Source organism: Anas acuta, chromosome 12 (assembly GCF_963932015.1).
Source record: "Anas acuta chromosome 12, bAnaAcu1.1, whole genome shotgun sequence".
NCBI lineage: Eukaryota > Metazoa > Chordata > Aves > Anseriformes > Anatidae > Anas > Anas acuta.
The window spans coordinates 15,992,609-16,017,088 of record NC_088990.1 but is presented as its reverse complement, the minus strand read 5'-3'; the positions used below and the strand labels follow the sequence as shown (position 1 = coordinate 16,017,088).

At 39.2% G+C, this 24,480-nt stretch overlaps 1 protein-coding gene across 7 annotated transcripts in view; it reads right to left on the bottom strand.

Annotated features, from left to right (window-relative positions):
- Positions 1-24,480, bottom strand: part of OTUD7A (OTU deubiquitinase 7A) — a 159,795-nt gene that overhangs the window by 116,632 nt on the left and 18,683 nt on the right. For 3 of the 7 annotated variants that reach the window (XM_068696339.1, XM_068696340.1, XM_068696343.1), the window contains 2 exons: positions 16,021-16,128; positions 9,391-10,352 (listed from right to left, as the gene is read on the bottom strand). The gene's annotated coding sequence lies outside the window, so the exon portion shown is untranslated. Of the gene's footprint in view, positions 1-6,230; positions 6,426-9,390; positions 10,353-16,020; positions 16,129-24,480 lie in introns of those variants that run through there. The other 4 variants (XM_068696344.1, XM_068696337.1, XM_068696346.1 and 1 more) reach the window with 2 other exon arrangements.

Sequence of the window (24,480 nt, the reverse complement as noted above, 5' to 3'; positions counted from 1 at the left end):
CATCTCAAATTTTCTTACGACGTATGTGACTTAAAGCAAAAGATATGTCTTACATTTTAGAAATTATCTCACTGGAAGACTGAGATTTTACACAGCAGCACCTTTTGGCAAGTGGCAACTCAAAATTAGCACTTACCAACAACCTCCCTGCCTTGTTAAGCAGTTCTGAAAGATAGACAAAGTTTCTGTAGTCTTGGGCCTTGATGTATGCTAATCAGGACAATTCCTAAGTTCTGGGCCTTCCAGAGTAGCTTCCTATGACATCCTGAAATAAGATGAAGTTCATGATTTGCATAGTTCAAGATAGAAAAAACCCTTTACAATGTCACGTTCCAAAATTAAAGCTCCGTCGTTACTGTACTTGGAGCGCTACCATTCTTTGCTGAAAGAGTGTTTTTGAAGAAAATGATATATACTGTACTGTTTAGAAAGTAATTATAGTAAAAGAGAGTACAGTGACTTAAAAAACAAAAATCAATACTGCAAGAAAGGTTTCTACTCCAATGTCCTTGTTCCTGAGACTAGAAGGAGATGGTGGAATGACTGAATTGTCAGTCACTCATGCATTCAATATTTAGACAGGACCAATACAATAACCTTAGCCTGGTTTGCCATGTAACACAGAGCAAAGGAATTCATTCAATAATTTGCTCATCAGGAATGTAAACAGCAGCAGAATTCCTGTGAAGATGCTGAAAAATAAAAGGCAGAAAAATGGAGATTTTTTTTCATTCAGACTTCCTAATAGGCAATGATTATTTTACCAGTTTCTATGGTACTATCACCATGGCAGCTAGCCATTTTAATCAAAGGCATTAGAACATGTTTCTGATAACATCGTAGCAATGGCTTAGAAATATATTGCATCTCCTGGCCATATGCAGCAGCAACAACTTTGTAAATTTCCATATGACAGGGGTCACTGAAGGCATCAGCAGTCATCAGGATTAGAAATGTGATATTTCAAGCATCTAATAATGAACAAGTTCTCAGTGTTCCTTTCTCTAATTCTAAAAACAATATTGGAAGTATAACCATTGTGACAGAAATGAGAATCAAAATTAATTCTTTCTCAGCTAGCTCACTTTCTACATGGGCTTTGTCCTTTCTTTGATTAACTAGTCAATACATATGATTACTCAGTAGATCCCAAGAGAATGCGAAAGTGAAAAAAAATTACCACAGAGCACTGAGTAACTGCGAAATACTGACAGATAAAAATAGCTACTTTACTCTTGCATTAAAAAAATAAAAAATAAAAATCATATGCTGTTCTTTGTACAGGTTAGATGGTATTAAAATGGTATCAAATCACTGCATACAAGATTGAAATCATGATCCAAGAGCATAACTCAGTGTTCTAACTGATGAAACTCTAAACTTACAATGGGAAATTTAATTAATGATATATTCAGTAAAATTAGCATTTGGCTGATATAATCATTCTGGTGAAAAAGAGAGGAAGCATTCAAAAATACTTTCAACAACAGAATTCTTCATTTTCTACCTTAAATAATCAGTGCTGCACTTCAACATTTTAATGCAACTTTTCACCCGTTTCTTACAAGTACAGGACAACTTCAGTGAGTAATGATTTCAGGAATCCGCTTCAAACTATCAAACAATTTAAATTAAGAAAGAGGAATGGACATCCTTGTACATATTCTGTAAAGCAACAAAAATAAGCAATGTATATATATATGTAATCTTGTTCTGAAAGCTGACTGTATCCAAAAGGTCTGAGCCAAAGACATTACATTTAAAAATGACTAATTCTAAAACCAAGATATAATGCAGAAAGACTTGACTCTTGTGAAGTACAAGCTAAAGGAAAGCAAGTCTACATCAACATTTAATGCTGTACTCAACAATGTAGGCTGAAAGCAAACCTCAGCACTAAATACTAAACTATACTAAACACTAAACAGGACAATAAGCTGTCTAAAATACAGGGTTGGGCCAAACATGGAGAAAAAAGTAGTTTGAGGATAAAAAGCCAAGTGACCCTTTCCTAATTTCACCAGAATGAAATGACATGTGCAGAGTTGATATTTGACACTTCAATTATTCACATAGATGTAAAGAAATTCACACAAGGAGACTGAATATTCTGCCAGCTAAGGCTGGAAAATAAAATTGGCCTTTATGAAACAAATAACAACCCACCACTTCTCCTATAAGTTATATGAGAATTTTTCAAACTATCTTAAAGTTATTTCTTGTCCTGAGGTTTCTGATTCTTTTTCAAACTAAAATGTATTTCAAAATGCTGAGAAACTCCAAAATATTAAATGAATTTATAAACTCTTTAATTAAAGCTAACAAGCATGTCCAACAAAGAATTATGTTATTGACTTCAAAAATAGACCTTGTTTATAGAACAATTGAAAAGACTGAATTGACACTATTTAGACATAAAACTGGGGTCTATAACGTTTATAAGCTGAATTAAATATTCAACAATCTCTCTACTTCAAGCCTAAAGCTTTCCCAAGAGTCCATCCAAGAGATATTTAATAAGATAAGTACAGTAATGTCAATAACGTTTTGCAGCAAAACAATACAGCACAGAACTATGACTAAAAATCACTGGTATAAACACGTCTTAAAATAGACAGCATTGACCTCAAATAAAGGAAGAGCAAAACTCTGAAGTAAACTGAGAAAAAGACTTGAAATTAATCACAATTAGCTTTGTCTCTTCAAACTACCTCATCAAAAATACTCATTACACATTCAATCATGCTTCGAGAACAATGGAAAACAGAACTAACTGTACATCAAATCTCCTGTATCTCCAGGCTCTCCATGACCATCAATTTTCCTGTTTTATTCCCTTGAGTCAGTATTTGGGAAAGGACAGCAAAATAAAAAGAAAATATGAAACAGAAAATATTTGATGGTGAAGTAGTTGTATTGCTACACTTACATGCACATACTAATTAATCTGCCTTTATAATAAAAATTTAATTACTAGCAAGGAACTGCAAAAGGGTGCTGCCATCTTAACTGGGGACAACTTCCTCAGTTGTGCCACGCACTGTCTTAGCAAACCAACGATAAAAAAAAATACAAAAAGGTGCAGTGGAACATCTACGCAACTTTATATCCCGCTTGAATGCGTAAACTTCTACTTTTACATACAAGGCTCTACTGCTGAATTTTCAGATCACCTAGCCAGCCAGGTTAATCTCAAAGTTTTGTCCATTGGGAAACGCTGGTTAATTTGTTCGGAAGGTCTGCATACTGTTTACCTCTATGCTTTGTTACAAACGTCCATGAATGCGTTTGTGTGCCTGTGCAGCGCATACTGGGGACACAGCAACAATAAATGAACTAGTAGACTAACAGAATTTCAAGAAAAACCCTTTTCCATTTCTTTCAGTCTTTAATTTAATGGCAGTTGCACTGGACATCTTAAGGGATTACCACTTCCTTAATTAATTTTATTTTTTTTTCTTAATATGAGTCCGAAGATATTTTATAAAATTCGAGTTGAAAGAAGATTCAGATTTCATGATGGTTTTGGGAAGGTAGAATATATTAAGCTGAAGGAGACTTCATTGAATACAGTAAGATCTGAGGTCTAGATTACCTGGTGATAAATACTCTGTAAATTCTGTTAGTCCTTTCCCTCCTCCAACTCTGACTTTCCTCTCCAGCAATACTTAACTGTGTGGGACTATCTTGCCAGAGCTGTTTTCTTCCTCCAAAGGCTACAGAAGTTAGTATCTCTTAAGGGAATAATGATATACATATTTTAAAATTATTACGTGTCTATGATGAAAATAAAATTTAAAATGTAGTAAAATATTATTTATTTTCCCCAACACAGACATGAAATCAAAGGACTCATATAAGAATCTTAAAGATGAAGACGTCACAGTGATTAGATTTAAAACAAAGTTTTAAACTATAATTTGATATTGTACGTATAGTCTTTTGGCTAAGTAAAACATAGATTCTCTATTTTTTTCTAGCAAGTAACACGCAGGGCAATGATTAACACAATGGTTGCACTGGTAAGATCTGAGTCAACATTCATATACCTGCCCACATACAGCTCTGCAAAAATCCTGACCTAGAGACCCATTCACCGAAAGTCTCTTCAGTCCCTGGCCTTTTTGCTCATTCTGCCAATGTGACTACACAGGACATCTGCCAGGGGCAAGGAAAGACGGAGAGGCAGGCTTACTAAGTACCTGCCCCACCTGCTCATTCCACGCTTACTTGAAGCCTTACAACATCAGCTGTTATCACCCTTATTTGAATTTATACAGGGAAACCAAGACCAAAGTCTTCTAGATCCCATCTGCAAAAAAAATTGCCCTTTTCAAGAATTGTTACTACATTGATTAATCATATTTCAAGTATATATACACATACGCACATATATATAAATGAAGTTACTAATCTATTTTGTGATCCTTAAACAGCCTCAAATGCTATATGTTATTTTATAAGTGAATTAATGTGTCCTGAGAAGCTTCTCGTCAACTAGAAACATAAAAATATAGTGCCACAAAAGAACAAGATCCACAAAAAAAAAAAATTCTATTCCATGTCATATCATCGTTGTTAATCTGTGCATTTTCATTTGGGTGCTACACTCCACACCACAACTGATGTTACAGCCTTATCAAAAGGCTATGGGTTATAGGATATAACAGAAGGCATCCCAAAGCAAGACAGGTGTCAATATTCAGCTATACTTCATACTCAAGTGGGGAAACTCCAGCGCGCCCTTGTTAGAGAAGCACATACACACCTGGGCAAAATCTGGCCTTCATCCACAGTAGAAGGGAGTCCATTTAGACAACTCATATCAACAGCAGGAAATGGAGATGGATCCAGCCTCAACAGCTATCACGCTCATTATAACAACAGATTATAAAAAACAACACAGTATTTTTCCTACCAAGAGTACTTTCAATTCCAGACGCTCAATATAATTTCCGTTAAATCTGTGCCATAGTAACCTTTCCTAAAGTCAATGTCATCTGTAAGGACTGAGTTAAAATAAAATGTGGGCCAAATTTATCAGACATTAGTTTCCTTTGGATACAGAGTTTAAAACACTGTTTCATCTTGTGTGTGATTTGAGCTGTGTATGTTGTGTCCAGCAGCATATTTTCAACCATTGCAGTGCAAAATACTTGCCCTGACCATCTGTTTCAAGAATTTGTCTGATATGGTGAAGGTCAAACTAAAAGCGTGAAAGGTTTCTTTCTGTTCACATCCAGATTTGTTTCTACATGCTAGACATTGTAACACTGACCAGGCCTGAGGAGAGAAGCCTCAAGAGTTTGTTAAAATACAACACCGTTAGCGTTGGCCAACGAAAAGGCGCATTTAAGGGACAACAGGAGACATCATTTCCCTCTTGCAGCGTGGATCTGTGTACGTCCACGTAGCCGCGAGCATTGTGGTGTGTGCATGGCAGTGACCAGAAGCAAGGAACTTACTGTAACAGAACTACAGCAGAAGTCGTCAACAATTTATTCTTTTATTTTCAGCACCGGCTCACGAGGGGTTCTGCACCGTTATTTCAGCTGGATAATAACGAGCTCCAGAAAGAGCTCAGAACAGGCGTGTTCCTACAACCTCCAGGGTGAGCGTAGGGGTAGACAGCTTTCAGAATGTAGCTTATGTAAGGTCGCGTGCCTGGCTGCGTTATGGTCGCTGTGCACATTGTCTCACCGCACTGTGTCACGCCCCGTAACTCCCCGGCACCGGCACCGGCCCAGACCCCGACGGATCCCCCCGGAGCTGCACCCCTCAGGGCAGCACCAGCACCCACCGCCCCTCCAGCACCTCCCCGCCGCAGCCCGAGCCCCCAGAGCCCTGAGGGGAGGCTGAGGAGCCGACGCCTCCTGCCCGAGCGGGACCGGCCCGGCCGGGGGCTCCTGTGCCGAGATGAAGCCGCGGATGCAGAAGCGGAGCCGGGGCGAGAGCCTGCAATGCAGACAGCCTTCCCCGAGCTCGGCGGCGAGCTGGGGGGGCCGGGGCGGGGGCCGGGCCGGCAGCGCTGCCCGCCTCCCCCCTCCCCGCCCCAAGCCCGGCTTTGCCCTTAGCCGAGGGCACGCAGCGGCATCTCCTGCGGCCGGGGCGAGGCAAGGGCAGTGCTGCGGGCCGGGCCGGGCCGGGCACACCTGGGCCACCTGCCGCTGCACCGCACCGCGGAGCGGAGGAGGAGGAGGGCGAGGAGGGAGAAGCAAAGCCGCCCTTACCTGCCGCCGCTCCTCCCGCAAGCCCTGGCTAACCCAGCTCCATCTTCCTCCGGCCGGGGCGGCGGGGGCGGGGGGGGGGGGGGGGGGGGATCTCCCAGCCGCTGCCGTCCCCCAGCTGCTGCCTTCCGTCAGCGCTGTCCCCCCGCCCGCGCTGCCCGGCGGAGCGGCCGCCCCTCGGCCGGCCCGCAGTGAGGCGGGGGGAGGCGGGGGGCGGGCCGCCGGAGCCGCCTCCTCCCATGCGGTGCCCGGCCGCAGGGCCCGCCCCGGCCCGCCCCAGCACGGCGCTGCGGCCTCGCCGCGACACCGGGGAAGGGGGAATGAGGGGCAAGGAGGGGCCCGGAGGGGTCCGGGCTGTCCCCGGGCTGCGTTGGGCCCGGCGGCCGCGCTCCCGTGCCCTGTGCCGCGATGCTTCGCGTGGATGCTGGAGGGATGGCGGCGGAGTTCACTTCAGCCTGCGGTGACTTCTCCCAGTGCCTGGTTCCTGCTCCTTCCCGGTGTCCGCAGGTGTATCCCACCTCACTCAGCTAGAGCTGCCAGCCCCGCACCAGCGCGGTCTTGCACTTCTACTGGAGCTGAAAGGGAAGGGGATAAGGGCTGCCACTGGACTCAGCCGAGCACTGCCCTGTCCCACTTCCCATCACAAAGAAAACCAGAAGCCTGCAAGACCACGGACTCGGGCAGAACACGTAGGATAGAAGGGAAAAATCACCAGTGGGCAAATGCCCATCAAGAGAAGCTTCCTCCTTCAGAAGCACCAAGAATTCCCAACCACGATTAGCCTACTGGAGTCGACGAACAAATCAGTAACAGAAAGAGCAGCACTGAATCTTCACCAAGTCACAAGATGTAAATGAAACACCATACAATGATTTGCGCTGACACAGCACATCTGGGGAGGTACATCTGGCGACATGTGTGAAGGCAGTTTGGTAGATAAGCGTTTTCAGTCATAAGCTAATGAGGTTTGATGGTTAGGGAATAAAAACTGTTACTTAATGTTCTAATTTTCTACTAGAACCCCAACATCAATTGAGAACATTGTTGAAAACTCTCCAAAGAAATCCCTCCCTTACTTCTGAAAGCATTTCCTTTTGTAGCTGAGGAGGACGTTGGAAAAGAAAATGTTAGGAAAACTTCCCAGCTGGTCTTCCATCTAACCTTCTGCTGCAAATGCAGTGAGATACTAGCTTTTGTCATGCAACTCATGACTGGCAAAAACAAACAAACAAAAACATAACAGTTCTCTCCAATACCACTTTAGGCCTTCATTGAGTGAACTCCTATCTTTTGCCCTTCCCTCCACTATTCACCTTAAAGGAATTCTTTACACTCATTTTTGAAGATTTCTAGGTGAGCAGAGTTCTCTGCTGTGCTCTCAAGTTCCTTCCAAAAGCAAAACAGTCCTGAGCAGAACAGTTTCTTGGTTTCTTCACCAACGTAAAGCCTAGCATTCTTTAAGTGCAAAAAGGAAAAATGTGAAATATTGAATATATGGATATGGAACATGGATAACAGACTCAAAAAGAATCAGTTACAAAAATATACTGAAACAAAGTGGGGTTTTATCTGAAGGTTCTAAGTTGGCCAACTGGTAACACAGTCAGAGATTCATTAAGATAACTGCTGTGAAAAAAACAGTCAATTCTTTCTTTAAGGCAAAGCCAGACATAATCACAGCAGAAGTCTGAAGGGATTCACTTGAATTCAGCAAAGGAAAGGGTGCCTAAAAAGATGCAGGGAGAGGCTTTCCTAAAAAAAAAAAAAAAAAAAATATCTTCACAACTGATGTTCTGCACTCTTCATTAATCCTGGCAGCTGAGTGGCTGTCAGCATAATATGACTGTGTAAGTAGACAGGTTCCTGGGTTCCTGTCATGGTGAAAATGATCAGACTTCTCCCTGTCTGTTCACATAAAGCATTGCCACTGTGTTGAATCTCCTCACCTGTCTTGCATTGCCCTGGGTTAAAGGCAGAACTGATCATAAACTAAGCAAATTACTTTGAGCTTAAAAATATTCTGTCAAGATAAAGCTCATTAATGACTACTACTCAACCAAAACACTGCCGTAGGTGTTCCTGCCCTCCAAGGATGGAAGCAGGTATTTTCTTGTCTTTGTAGGTAGGTAAAAACAGAAGCAGAACATCTCTGCAAGCATGGTGACAATTCTTCTGTTCACTTAAAACTGACAAAAATTTTCCAGTTAAAAGTAAAAAAGCATTAAAGAAGTCTGGCTCCTCGCTTCCCTTTTCTGTTTTGTGTAGGGAAGGAAGATAAATCTGTGGGCCAAGGGTTCATCTCCAATGAAACACATACACATTGAAGGGAATTTGCAAACTTACCAAATTTGAAGGTAACAGGGAAACCTTTTGCATTCTAACTGGGCAGAGTAACCTTTGTGCTGCAAGCTAAGAAATAGTATTACTAATAATACAGATTTTTGTAAAAATATTGTCAAAAGAAAGGATGTTGCAATAGTAATTGAATAAGCATTCTACAGCATGGTTTGAATTCCAACAGTTTAAACTGTTACGCCTTGGGGGAGACCACGACACATTTAAGTATGACAAACCCAAATAAAGATCTACAAAAGGTATGCTACTAAAATATACTCATAAAGCTGATTTAAGTCCACAAAACCTCAGAAAAAGAGTTGAACTTTCCAGTTACATACTGAAATTGAGTGTTTGGCTAATCCAAGACAGAGATAAGAACAAGAGCACTGTGATTGGGTTAGTTGAATCTAAGCAGAAATCAAAATCTGTGAGTGCTGAATTTTGTAATCCAAACATAAAGACATTGTCAGGTATGATTGACATTGTTATAACTTTTTGAAGTTGGTAACAAAGTACTACAAAAATGAAAACATTGCACAAAAGCAAACATACAAAGCAACAAAAAATAATTTCTCTTGATGTTTTAACTCTCTTATGGCAAGCAGAAAGTCATTGTCAATATGAGGCTAACAGTTACAAAACACATTTATAGGGTTTGAGGTATACTGAAGTCACCATTAAGAGTTTGACTGCAGCATATGCAGACACATAAATTAGCTTTAATCTGGCTAACGCAGGAAGCCACAGTGGAAAAGCAATAGCCATACAATGTTACTTAAATGCTGTGCTAAGAAAAGGTTCATTTTGTTAAGTTTAGTTCTCTTACCTTGCTTTGTTCTCTGCTTCAAGGCACAGTAGTTTCATCTTGCCTACATATCTTCGGGTCTCAAAATGCAGAGAGTTTCAGAGAAAAGGAGAGATACTTGTTTCCCCTTGTAGGATGTAGCTGAATGAGTCTCCAGGTTGCTTTTTCTCAGCAGGACTTTTTTATAGTGCAGCATTTTGCTTTCCCACAGTACTGCAAAAGTAACAGCAACCATATGTATGCAGACTGTATCCCACAGAGTCCTGTAATTCCCATTTTATAAATGCAGCAATTACACTGAGGTTAAATAATTTGAACAAGAAGAAATACATTACCAGGCTGTGTAAAGACGACATGGAATTTAAGTGCAGGCCTGCTCCCGATTCTTAAGAAGTTCTTACCTTAAAACTTCAAAACATTAGTATTTAAATGTACATATGTCAATACCATTATCTACTATAAACATTTCAGGCAGTTGAAATAAGGACAAAGACTCAAGTGCATTATCATGACCTCTAATACATTTTGCTGCTGGTACTGACAGACAAAAAAGATCTCTGTCAGAGTTAGTGCAATCTGTCCAGAGTTTATAAAATAAAAATAAAAAACCTCAGTCAGTAAGGTATCAACCCCCTACTTCAGTTGCTTACTACCTATATCCATTATAAACATTGGCTGCATAAATCCATCAAGTCTCACCCAGACCCCTAGTCTTTTTGGGGGGTTCTCAGCCTTCTCACGTCCTTCTTTCCTTCTCTGATACTATCTCTCACTGCCTTCCAGCACAAAGCTATTTATCATGAGAAACCAACACATATGGTAGCCATATACGATGTATACTGTTCTCTTTAATTTCAGTTCTACCATGAGTTGGACTCAATGATCCTCGTGGGTCCCTTCCAACTTGGGATATTCTTCTATTCACCCTCTCCATTCTGAGCTTGCAAAAAGCTAGTGATTCCAGGAGGAGCATGATGTGAGATCTGGACAGAAAACAAAAAAGTGAAGATAAACTTGTATTTTTATTCCCAAAAATATAAGAACACAAAACTTTTATCCTTCTGGACCTTTTAAAAGAATTCTGGATAAACAACTCTGGCAGATGAAACTCTAATCATTCCTCTCTCCTTTACAGTGAATGAGCAGAAAATTATCTTCTATGAGACTCCAGATACAGTGACTGTCTTTAATCTTTGCTGTTTTTGTTGTTTGTTTTTTAAATGCTTTGATGAATAGATTCATAGAAGTATAATGTGACATCTCTGACTTCATAAAGATGCCTAATGTTTCAAACTTTCCAAGTACTCCCAGTTTAATCCTCAAAGTTCTACAAGAGAAAGCTTTTAGGTGACAAGTACATTTAAACAGCAGATAAATTCTACAAGCCAATCTGCAGTCCAAGCCGTCCTTGAGAAGTTTATGAAGGGCACAAGAACCTGAAGCAGTTAAGTTTAATTAGCAGCTAAAGAAATAATATACCAAACTCTAACAAACTCCCAAGTCTCTCATCTTCACTGTAACTGTATGAAGAGCTAACGATAGATTACAGAATAAAAGAAGGCTGTATGTTAAACTTTCTAATGAAACCCCACCACATACCCAATCATTTATTTTATTTTTTTTTAAATATTTCCTCCAATTTCTCTGTATTGGTGCTATGTGCAGAATAACACACAGTTCTGTCTCACGTCTGATCACATAAACCTGTCCCAAAGAACATACTTCCAAACATTTTGTAGAGAATGACCAAAACACAGAATTCATACAAGTTAGTGGACAAAATGAACTGAAGAATTAAAATCTTTTGAATTCTTAACATGAAAGGTTTCCTGCACAACATTTGCTGTATGTACAACTCATTGAAAAATCTGCTGTTTCCTTCATCCACCACACTTACTCCTTCAGATTATCTACCTTTCTACACCTCACCGATTGCAGATGGTTCCTTAAGAGGTCACTGTCATCCTGAACCTAACAAGATATACATGACAAAAACTGTGGAATTGGGAATCTAAAAGAGATCTATTGGTCTAGGATAGATATCTCATCTTTAGAGTAGAAATAAAGTTCTTTTATATGTCTTTTGTCTTCAATATGAAACATTCCCTTTACATTCCCACTTCAGAAAACATGGAAGTAGAGGCAAGGATATTAAAGGCAAGTTATATACTGCAACTTAGACTATATGCAATGGAAATATGAATTCCATTATAGAGGGAATGATTCCCTCTATAAAATGTCATTTAGGGAAAGCTAACTTAATTATGATCCACCTTGAATCCAAATGGTAATCCCAACTTTTAGTGTTCTTATTACAGCTAATATCAGTCTGACAGATCATTACAGAGACTAGATATGATACGAATGGACAGACAAAACAGAGCTGCATTTTGCATACAAACATAAGGAGATGTTTATTCTTATAGATCAATAGGAAGTTTTTAAGGAACTAGATTTGTCTAGTAAAGTAAGTGAACACATAGTCAGTTATCCATAAGAAAAAACTTCAAGTCATCTCGAAAGTTTGCTACACAAGCATTAGCTCCTAATGACATTTTGGTGATAGCTTTGTAGAACCTGGAAGATATTCTAATGAAAAATCTCTTGTTTACTCCATTTGGACAAAAACAATTTAACATCTAGAATCCACAGAAGATTTCCTCAAAGACTTAGGAAAATCCTCTAACTGTACATGTAAGTGTCATAAATAAAGTCATGCTCACAATTAATTAATAAAACAAATAAAACCACACACAGATGCCAGTTGAAAAGGCACAAATACATACCTGAGTTATGAATACCTTGGAAAATTTACCACTAACTATAAATTAGAGGAAATCACATTAAAAAAAATAATAAATCTGTTCTTGAGTAACTGGAGCTAATAGTGCTTAAATTAGAGTTCCTGCTGAATTCTATGCCGCTACACTGAAAGCCAGACCAGAACAGTGGGGCAGAGGGAAGGAAGTCAGTCTGCTTACCTCTCCTCCTGCTGACCTGTGACACTGGGACCCAGAAGAGGTTATTTGTTTCCTAGCTAATTTGGCTTTAAAGATTATTCTTACTATTAGACATCATTGAAATTAGCACTGCTTCTTGCCAGCCAACTGCTTTTATTAATTGTTACAAGCACATATTTTTCTATCAAGACAGCTGGGAAGTTTATTTCTCCTGTCATTACATCAGATTATTATTTTACAGTTACAGACAGATTGTTATCAGCCTTCAGAGGCTTTAAAAATAATACAATATGGTTCCTAGCACTCCGAAGCAGACTGAGAAATGCCACCCACACAATTAGCAATACTTTTTTTTTTTTTTTTTTTTTCCCCCTCTAAGCACAGTGTGCAAGAAGATTTGTTCTACAGATGTTCTGGAGTTAATTCTACAGTAAAGAACTGGCACAGAACAGAATCACTAAGGCATGAAACTTCTGTACTGAAATATGCAGAAAATCTGCAATGCTTTTGCCACTTACTGGAGAGAAATAGGATGACTTCAAATATCTCTCAGGATATCTAATTTAGGACACTTCACTAGTATGTTACTACAGCTACGCTTAACAAAATTATTGAGGTTAGGCATTACAAAATATTGCAAAACTATACCCTACTGGTGAAGAGCCTAGATGTATAACCACTCAGTGTTACTAAGACAGTTGCACATGCTCAGTAGCTCTCTACTTACAGAGCTGTAAAGAGAAGCAAAATATCTCATTTCTAAATCACTATGGCATCTATGGAGGGTCTGGAAGTTGTTAGTGACAGACAGAGGGGACATGATTTTCCAATTTAAAAAAATAATCAATTTTAACAGCTGAAGAATCATCAGCATTATACCCAAGGGACACGGTAAATGTGCCTCATTTATAAATAAACAGGATTCCTAGAGGGAAAGCTTTTTGCTTTTTTGACTGTGACCATACTTTTGGCTGACATTTGAGTTGCTGTCAGATTAGTAGAGCAAATGTATTTATGTATTTACTATGTTCAGCTCTGAGGCCCCCAAGTATAAGAAGGACATGGGGCTATTAGAGCAAGCCCAGAGGAGGGCCATGGGGATGATCACAGTAATGGCTTTAAACTGAAAGAGGGGAGATCTAGAATAGAAATAAGGAAGAAATTCTTTATTCTGATGGTGGTGAGGCACTGGAACAGACACCTGCAGAGGTTTCTCACCACAGAATTTTGTAGCAAAGAGTTAAAGCACGCTCAGAAATAGATGTGTCTGAAGGCCTGAATGCCAAAAGACATGCACATGCATTCTGCCTTCCTGGCACATCTGACAGATCTTTAACATGGGCAGAATGTGACCATTTAGAAGCACTGCAGTCACATGGCAGAAGAGGGGCAGGGAAGAACCCAATACTGCACATTGTATGCAATATGAGTGGGTCAGTGGAGCAACGAAAAGGAAGGTACTTCTGAAAGAACCATGCAAGGAACAGCTGAGGAAGAGGGGACACCCGGAGCTTGTCCTATGTGGATGTGAGATAACTCTAGTGACTGAGAGTTACTAACTCATATGCCTTCAACAGTGACGAAATACTGCAGTCTTGTGTCATGTAAGCAGTAGCGACTTTTATACTAACTATAAAAAAATAAAAAGTGATTATAAAATGTACATTTTTAATGTGATTTCCCCCATTGAATAACTTTGGCTTATCTTGTCACAAGAGAAGAAAATCCCTGGTTCAATTCTGTCTAGCTAGACTAGGAAGAACAGTGATACCAGCTTTGATTTTTCTATGAGAATTGCCCAGTTATCCTTTTGGATTCCTACTGCCTACTAAAGAATAGAAATCACACAGAATCACAGAATTTCTAGGTTGGAAGAGACCTCAAGATCATCGAGTCCAGCCTCCGACCTAACACTAACCAGTCCTCCCCTAAGCTCTACAGCTAAACGTCTTTTAAAGACCTCCAGGGATGGTGACTCCACCACTTCCCTGGGCAGCCTGTTCCAATGCCTAACAACCCTTTCGGTAAAGAAGTTCTTCCTAATATCCAACCTAAAACTCCCCTGGTGCAACTTTAGCCCATTCCCCCTCGTCCTGTCACCAGGCACGTGGGAGAACAGGCCAACCCCCACCTCGCTACAGCCTCCTTTAAGGTACCTGTAGAGAGCGATAAGGTTACCCCTGAGCCTTCTCTTTTCCAGGCTGAACAAGCCCAGCTCCCTCAGCTGCTCCTCATAAACTTTGTTCTCCAGACCCCTCACCAGCTTTGTCGCCTTCTTGCTAAAGAATGATAAGAGATGTGATATTGACTAGATGAGAATTAATTTTCACTGTCAGTCACAACAGCTCTTTTTCCCATCCAAAATGGCACTTGGATCATCAAATACTTGAACTGCCTCTGTTAAACTTGAGGAACACACCATTGGTGAATATTATGAATGAACAGACATGGAAAAGATACACAAAGGAAATGGACCATCATTTCATCATGCATGGTACATTTTGCATATATATTAATTGTACAGGATTGTAATCCACGTTTTGATACAGCATTTAGACCTCTGTGGAGGTGTAATGATAGCACTTTTTTCCAGGATTGCATTGCTGCAACGCAAAAAGTACAGTGTGTTCCAATACGTGCATAACATAGGAAGAAAGTGCTCTTAATAACAAAATTGTTTTCTTCGGTTAAAAGTTTATTATAAAAGATCACATAAATAGCTGGAAAGAGGCAGAAAAAAAGTCTATGTACTCAAGAGCTCTACAATGATCCTCTGTGATGCTGGATTCTGCAGCTGAGTGTCCTCAAAACGAGTTTGGGTACCATCAGACATCTTATATTTTCACATGAAATTATACATGTATAATCTAAAACAAAACAAGATTAAGCCAACTTGCTCTGTCATCATCTGTGGTGCACACAGTCCCCAGTTACCTATTTCATGCAGTGTGATTGTCCACATCACCTTATCTTCTGCCTATTCTGGAAGTATGCCAAAAGTAGCTTTGTTTGCCCACTCCATTATTTAATCCAGTCCACAATAAATACAAAAGCAAAACTCATTTTCACCAATTTAAATAGGGAGGAATTATGCCAGCAAATGCTAAACATTTCACATTACAAATGTATTGCCTTGGCCCTACCTTCCTCATGTGCCAACACTTTTACCTACCATTACAGCCATCTGCTGGCTATCCTGCTAACTTGAGGCAAAGCACACCATCAACGTTGGCTCTGCCACATGGAATGGCACTTAGTGCATGCTCACTGTCAGAGGTGGCTGCAGTTTTAAGTGCAGTACAGGTTGAAGGGGCTAAGGTTACGTGTCACAGTTTTATTGGGGTAAGACTCCTGCTTCCACATGCACACATCCAGATTTCTAGTGTGACTCCATGACAGGTAAGTTGCAGATGTTTAAAAAGGTTCCATCCTGAACCCTAAAATTCTACTGCCTTGCTGTAAGTTTCTCTCAAGATGTTATCACAAAATCCCAGAACACGTATGACACAACACTAACCAAGTATAACAATGTTCATGGTGACAATGCTGCAGTTGTGTTCCAAATATATCACTGTCACGTACACAGACCTGGAGATGCAGGTCATAGCTGACCACTTGGACACAATTATTTTCTGAGATCTTTCTTGTGCTACAAGTTACCATACAAAAGAATGGAAAGAAATTAACTTACCGTGTACTTTGCCTTTCCTGAACTTGGTTTTTCTGGCTCTAGGATTGCTATCCGTACTCCTCTGAGAATTATTAGCACATTGTTTGTAGCCTGAGAAGCATGAAACACCTGGCACAGGAGAAACAAATCAAACACACTTTACACAATATTCTAATACAATGGGTCAGAGGCTGGGTGTGTGGGGAGGTCCAGGTGAAGGTTTTTGTTAGTTTGGCTTTCCAATTTAGCTGCTTAACCAGCCATCTCATCTGGATCTCCCAAGATAAATGGAGAAGCTAAATGTAACATTATTTCAGTCTAGCTTGTAATGATCTACTGGCCTTGCCAGGCAGTCTGTGTACAGAGTAAATCAACTTTGCATGGAGTATGGCACATTAAGATGTATTCAGTGAGTTGTTGCTTTGTTGCTAAGTTCTGTGTTATGTTCACACCCTTCAAAATTAAACTACAATGTCTGAACAGGTGGCAAAATAAATTGCAAGTGTCTTTAGAGGGAAAAAAAAAAATCTAATTTAAAACAAAACAAAACCCAACCATCCATTTCTTCATTCCTACACTAGCCCTAAATATAAGAAGTACCTTCACAATAGAGTATCTGTCAACACTTGAGAAGCCAGGTTCCTCACATGGTACTTTGCTGTAAATAAATACATACATAAAGAAAAAAGAGGAAAAAGTACCATTTAAAGTCATGCTAATTTGCCTCTACATTTACAAATGTTACAATATCAAAGGTGAATGTGTATGACGTTCCTATTTCTTTTTGGAATGGGTTAAAAGCTGTGTGCCAGTAGGAGCCAAAATCTGTATTTGACCATACTGCTTGTAGCTTGTGGTAAGTTAAAGAAGATCCTTCTAGGCACCTTTCAGGCTTCCACTGAGGAGTCTAGACCATTCAGCAAGGCAAAAACTGATGGCTAAATAAAGTCTTTTTTTTTTTTTTTTTTTTTTTAAACCCATTTTTAATTTGAGTTTTCTTAAGGAGAAGTGGCCGTATCTTCCAGAAGTGGCCCAAAGGTTCTGATGATCACTGGCCCTTCTAAAGCAGTTTCACAGCAACTCATCTTTGCTGAATGCTACACTTCTCTGTGTCATTAAAATTAAAACCTGTCTGGGCATAAATACCGGTAACTGCTTCTATCATCCTTAGTTTGTTTTACACATTTCACAGATAATGCTCCAGAAATCACAGAATAACAGAAAACTTTTGGTTGGAAGGAGAGCCTCTAGTCCCGTTTGTTGACCAAAGCAGGTCTAACTTCGAAGATGCTATATGATAGCTTTGTTTTCTGCTAGTTACCAGAGACCTTAAGGCAGTTGAAGAATGTGCCCATAGCCACATTTTTCATTTCTTGCATGAACCCATGAAGTGAGATGCTTTACTTGGGAGTAATTCCTATGGAAGTTTAGAACACAAATTCAGGGGTGGGAAAAGTGCTTTATATACTCCTCCCTTCCCTCCTGACCTAAAACTTTCCCTGATGATAGCCATGGGTTCTGACTTGATGCCATCTTGGCCTCCAGCCAATGCTAAGAGAGAAAACTCTGCTTATCCAACTTTACCATTGACTTAGTGCATTTTGGCCTTGGTTGGGTCAGATGTTGCTCCTTGCTTTTCTTGGCTTAAGATGCTAGAAATCAGTGTAGCTGAGAATGAGCTCCAAGTGCTTGATTTTACCTCTACCCTTTGCCTCTTGTCAGAAAGTTGCAAAGAAATAAATGAATAGAATATTGCTAACAGGTCTCCAGGTTGTTTTCTTTGAAACCAGCTGGCAATGGGGACCTTCAAATGAAACCACACTCACTTCCAAGGATGCCATGAACACCATGATCAAGACAGAATCAAAACCAGGAAGTACTCAAAGGAGGAGTACTTTGAGACAGGCATCCAAGGGGACACCCTATAAAGAAAGAGTGGCTTACAGAGTATATTCTTTGGGATGGGAAATACAGCTACAAGCTTTCTGTATCATGATGGGGAATGCAGTATCACCACATGGGAAGTTCCTCAAAAACTACATTACAAATGTAGTTTATGGATAGATGCATTATCTACATGAATAAAACTTAAAAGGCTAGCCTGAGTCCCCTGCAATTTACTGATACTGAGAAGAGGAGAAAATTGGAATGACTGTAGAACACTTACAAGGCAATTATAAAGGTCAAAACCATATATCTCACCATCAGTTTTCAAGGGTATTATGTAACCCATCTGAAATCTCAAAGCAAAAAGACTGCAGTAATGTTTTATCAAGTGTTGCCTTCTTTCCCTTAACAGTTACTAAGAGTGAGAGAGAGATCACACTTGCACAGAATGAGTTCTGACTCATTATATGAGGCTTTTTAGGAGTCAATGAAAGAGTATTCACTTATTACAGCTCAACATCTCAAAAAATGCAACCTCCTGGGTATGCCAGCTGCACTGTTTTTCAACAGTCACCCTCTACTCCCACAGGGATCATCACCACTAGCTCCATCTCATTCATTTTACAAGCTTTCACTGAAAGCAGAACATTAGGAAGCAATAACATGTTATAACAATCTGTTGCCAACTCTCCATGTAACATGAGTTTACCTTTCTGAATGAGAAAGATTGAACCTTCCATTAATAAATAACCTACCTCAACATTATCAAACAAAATAGAGCCACCACCAAGACGTACTTGAGAAGAGAACAGATGCTGTAATTATCCGATCCCCTGTGAGCTTCCTATACAACACTTTCATTCTTTCTGCATCATCCCCATAAACCAGAAGCAGTGTTAATCTGTGAAGGGAGTTTGTTCTCTGGGGTTAATTATGAAGGTGTAAAACTTTTTACTTCTATTTAATTAATTATTTAATGAAAATAACACATTTTCATTACTATTCCAACCTGAACGAGATCCTAATAACGAACTTATTGCAGCATTTACAGTATTTCTATATATTTTTAAACAACTTCCTAATGAGACTTTCCAACTGTGGTAAGCCAAACATTTACTTCAGCAGGCCTCTGCAATCTGCAGACTGCTGAAACATATCAAAATAAACATTAGGCTTTTGTACACTGCAGATCTTTTTCTTTTTGACTACAGTGGAGATTCAAAGAGAAAATAAACCTCCCTGATCTACATACACAGTATACAGTAAACCTACTGCCAAACCAAGGATAATGATTTCTAGAGTTGTACAGAAACTCAATTGCAATTGAAAAAACAATACTTTGGATATACATTGATATGAATCAGTGATCTTGAAAATTTAGTAAAGGAAGAAACACTAACTCAGAACACATTTAGGCTATTCCACAGTATCATCAAGGCTGGCCATCTCTTGGTGTCGACACCAGAGATGCACAGAACAAATCATGAAGATACCTTACCAAAGTGAGCATGAGTTTTAAAGCAGGTGATAAGTACCATATATATACATGTGTATACATATATATATATATATATATATGTATACATATATATGTATACACGTGTATATAGATAGATATAGATATATGTATATATATAACAATCATACATATATATGATCGTTAGAAAGACATGACTATCCCTATTTCTTCTACTCCAATTGTATTCTTTCTTTCATTATTAACTGGTATAAGCTTCAGCCACATGAAGCTAGCCATAAGAACATTAGCTGTTATTAGTTTATTTTACTTTGTTAATCCACTGTTTTCTCGTGATTTTTTTTTTTCTGTCCAAAACACTTTGCATTATTCTTTGGCTCATTTTAATTTACTTTCCTGTAAATTTAGTTAAGAGTTAAAAAGTAAAGGAAATAACACAGATCGCTCTAAGTCTCAATTCAATCATTTCTATGCAGTGATGTACCCGCAGTCCCTCAGCACATACATTATTCTAGCTTGAAGTATGCTTCCCAACAGTTTTTGAAGCTGCTGGTATCTTGCACAAGCATTACCTGGCAAGAGAAAAAAAGTTTAGGAATAAAACTATTCATATAAAGACAACTGGAGGGGAACCATCACTTCACGCCTACCCCAGTGTTCACAGTACCACATGCAAACACCTCTCAAGTCAAAAGCAGTATTTGTTAAGCAGTCAACAACATTACAGCTGAGGAGAGGAAGTTATTAACTGAAAAGGCAGTTCACATAGGCTGACTGCTACCCAAGTTGTCTTTGTCCAGGATGCAGGGATGTCTAGGAAGTTTCATGCTCACCGAGGGAAACAACCAGCACTTTGAACATGGGTGGTCAGAACTGCAATTCTTTGCCAGGACCAAAGACTTCCATGAAGCAGAAAGAAGAAGAGTAAGAAGTAGAAGGGTGTTCTTCCAGTTAGGACTACTTCAGGGACATGCTGTTCTGTAACGAGCCAGTAACTGCGTATTCGTCTGTGGGGGAGACTCCTGTGTCATCTCTAAGATGGTTCAGCTGAAAACACTAGGAGGGAAGTTATTATTAGCAAATAAGAAACAAAAGAGCTATTGTTATTGAACAGGAATATTTTAAAATGTACATGGCTTGTGAGTGTTCTCCCAGTGAAGGATTTTCATTCCTGCCTTTTTTCAGATCCAGATTTCAGCCAGTGTCAGTGTGAGCTGGCTCAGGAGCTGCAAGGTGCTCTACGTGCTATACCTGAGGAACCAAACACCCTTCCCAGCCAACAGACTTAATTCAGACCTCCACATTTGCAGATATTTCAATAGAAGACCTTGTGCTCTGCTTCACATGCATAGCATTTGATGAAGTAAACAAACACCCGATTTGCCTTCCTTGGAAAAGGGGGACCTTTCTGACCCAATACAGACATCCATTGGATAGCAGGCTAGCTTCTTAAGCACATGTTTTGCAAGAGAACAAACAACTGGCTAGAACAATTGCATTTGAAGAAAAATAGATGGAAGAGAGATCATCATCCAAAGGAAGTTACTATAAAATGCTATTTTGCCTCATTTTGCTCAGTCCAACTTTTCTGACAGACATTGGACAGCAACAGCTAAAAATACCGCAGGTTTTCCTACAGAAAAACCTACCAATACTGACTGCTATATCCAGTACTGCATGCTAATTTGATGATTCACATCTCTTAATACACTTTAGTCTACTTTCCTTTCATGTTGAGGACCTGAAGTTTTGTACTTCCATTGCAGCCTGCTGCTTTGCCTCTCTCACATATCTAAGACCACACAGGATAGTGGGAGAAGCCCACGCTGGCTGTCACTAGCAACATTTGTGCTTTGTGATAGCAAGCTTTAAAAATTTAGTTTCTCTAGAGTTTAAGCAAAAGGAACACAGAGACAGGAACAATTCTCAGTAATACCACTCTGCTTGCCACAGGGTAGTAAGATTTAAGAAGGATGTATCTGGTTTCTTCTTTTCTCCTACGTCCTTCCCTAGAATGCTGAAGTCTGTGGAAACTGAAGAGGAATAGGCACTTTGTTCATTTTAAGCTGCATTAAGCAGAATTAAAACAGAAATTCAAATCTACAACTCACAGTGTCAAGTATTTGGTTTTTGAGCTTCCTGCTCAAACACAATAATTACACTTACTGTGGCCATGATTAAGGATGCTCAGGAAAGCATAAAGATAACCATACCAGTGTGTTTTCTCATTAATGTATTTAAATCAAGTTATTTAAAGGTCAGACCCATTTATCTTGTCACGTGTTTTAGCAGAATGGAACTCAACCTGGACAGAGAAAAGACATTTTCATAAACATTTGCATCTGACTCACGCTGGTTTGGGGTACTTGAACATAGACATATGAACTCCAGCGTGCAGACAGGCTTCCCACACAGCTAGTCTTTAAATAAACAAATAAATAAAATCCTAGAAATTCTGGTAATTCTTTCAGGACTAACAGTGCTAAATCAATTACTATGCAGAGTTACAGTTTTGAGAGATGGTGGGACCTAAAATTTACTCTCATGCTTGTTGATATTTCATTGCCATTTGGGGACTTACACCTACAACCATGCAAGTCTAGAGTTGTAACATGAACCCAGTTCTCTTCTCATTCATCCAAATAAATGTGAGAAGGGAAAACTGAGCATATGATACACTAGCGTATGGCATGTGTTCTTCAAAAGCAAAGCAAAGCTAGTTGCTGTAGACACTCTGACATTTATGAATATAGTATACTTCCTCCTGCAAGTCCTTAACTCAGTGATCTGTAATCATACAGCCACCTACAGCAACCAGGTCACCAGAACAGAGATAAGAGCAGCATTTCTTCACAGAAAATTGGTTTTTGTTTTGCAAAAGCTTGTGTACAATATAACTAGCTTCTGATGCTGAAATTAATTCCAGTCTCGTTTCTTACTACACTGGAACCAAAAAAAACACTTAAATGCTGAAAATATCAGGTAACTGTCAAGTTATATTTAACCACCACAAGTTTCACCTGTGAGGAAACATCACCACAAGCAGATGATGTTGCTATGGGGTTGCCATCATTAGCAGAAACACACATTTCACTCTGAAATGGCAGCAATAAAGGACAAGAAAACTAGATTTATTATTGGGCATTTCTTGAAGCAAACCCACACCTACATTAAATCTTATTTTGCTTCATTCCTCCATTCAGTAACATAATTTTACTGTTAGGGTTGGTTCAATTCCTGAGAACTAAACAGAAACTGAATCCTGCTACCCAATTCTTGCTGAATTTTAGTAGTATTTGCACTCTTAACTTCTTTGTTCCTTTCCCTTGAAATCCCTGTGAAAGTGAATACACAATTTGTGTTACTTCACCAAATCATTTAGGTAGCTGGGACCCTACAGAAAATAGCTTGTCATCCTATTTCAGGAGCATGAATACCACTAGCCAGCTAATGTTTTTAGTCAATGTTATTTTAAAAAGCTAGTATGGAGTAATAATAATTTTTAAAGTTATGTAGGATGTAGGAGTATTTTAATTCATCCAAATAAGTTTAAATAGGTCTTCAAAGATGTTTACAATGCATATTATTACTTGTCTTAGGAGCTGAACTTCACTAAAATGGAGATCATACTAAGGGAAGTGGTTAAGTCACCATCCCTGGAGGTCTTTAAAAGATGTTTAGATGTAGAGCTTAGGGATATGGTTTAGTGGAGGACTGGTTAGTGTTAGGTCGGAGGTTGGACTAGGCGATCTTGGAGGTCTCTTCCAACCTAGACAATTCTGTGGTTCTGTGAAGAGAGAGGCATTGTCCTGGTACCAGGAATTATTTTAAAGTCTAACAGCTAGAAATTTTCCAAATAGCAACAGATTTTTCATCTGCTTAAGCACTCAGGCCAGTAACATTTCAAATTCTAAATTCATACAAAGAGGGAACAAATATATAACCGTAGATAATATTCCATCAGCTGGTGAAATAATCATAATTCAAGAACTATGAAAATAATTATGCTATTACACTTCTGAGCTGCTTTAGGGTTTACAGAAGTGATTGGTTAGATTCCATTTTGATCTTGCTTGTTTCTCACTCTTGTGCATGTAGGAAAATAAAAGCTGTAACCAGTCAATTTAGCAACACTTAAAAGAGGATTTCCATGAGACTAGTTCTAATGTGAAGGAAGGACTGTGATTATTACTTCCAAATTTCTCAGCGTATTAACACAAGAACACACCTGCAGGAAAAGCCTTCAATTCCTTGAAATATTTGAACAAAATGAGGGCATAAAAGAAAAACTGTGACAAGTTAATGAACTTAATCATAAAAACACAAACATAGAAGTATCAATGTGAACCATCTTCCTCCCATAATACAGTGAAATACAAACATGAAAGGTCACGCATTACATTGGACTGAGGTAAGTATGCCTTCTTCTTTAACAATAAATGTATACTTTAAGGAATCTTACTTCTCTCACTAAAGACACCACACAAAAAAAAAAAAAAAAAAGTCTTCAAAAACTTAAATTTTGATGTAGATATAGATATATACACATTGCTATTATGACTATATTATGACTAGCCTGTTTTTTTTTGTTTGTTTGTTTGGTTGGTTGGTTGGTTGGTTTTGTTTTGTTTTTTTGTTTTTTATGTGGAGCAGAAGTTTCCATGCATTACAGCCTGAAAAATTTCTTTGTGGTTACCGAACATCTGTCACTAATGGCGAAGTAGATCCACCTTTCTTGTTGCAATACAAAGTAGCATAACCTTTGAAGCAGCCATTTCCCCTTTTCAAGGGTATCTCCTTTATAAGGTGCAACTGATTCACGTATGCTGTTAACCTGAGAAAGCATTGTAACAAAACGTTTCCCTCTCAAGTAAAAATGACTTGGCTCCCTTTCTCAGCCTTACACAGCTGACATCCCTCAGCTGGAAGAAATGCTCACGTCTCCAAGTTGGTGGCCAAATTTATTTCCAAATTTTCTTTCATGTTATTTTGTGGATTTTTGAGAATGCCCATGTCCTGCTACCCTCAAAGTGAGCTGTAAAGGCATTTCATTTGCCTAACACCTGGCAGTGATCATAAAGGTTTTATAATTCTATAAAACAAGTAGATGTACACTT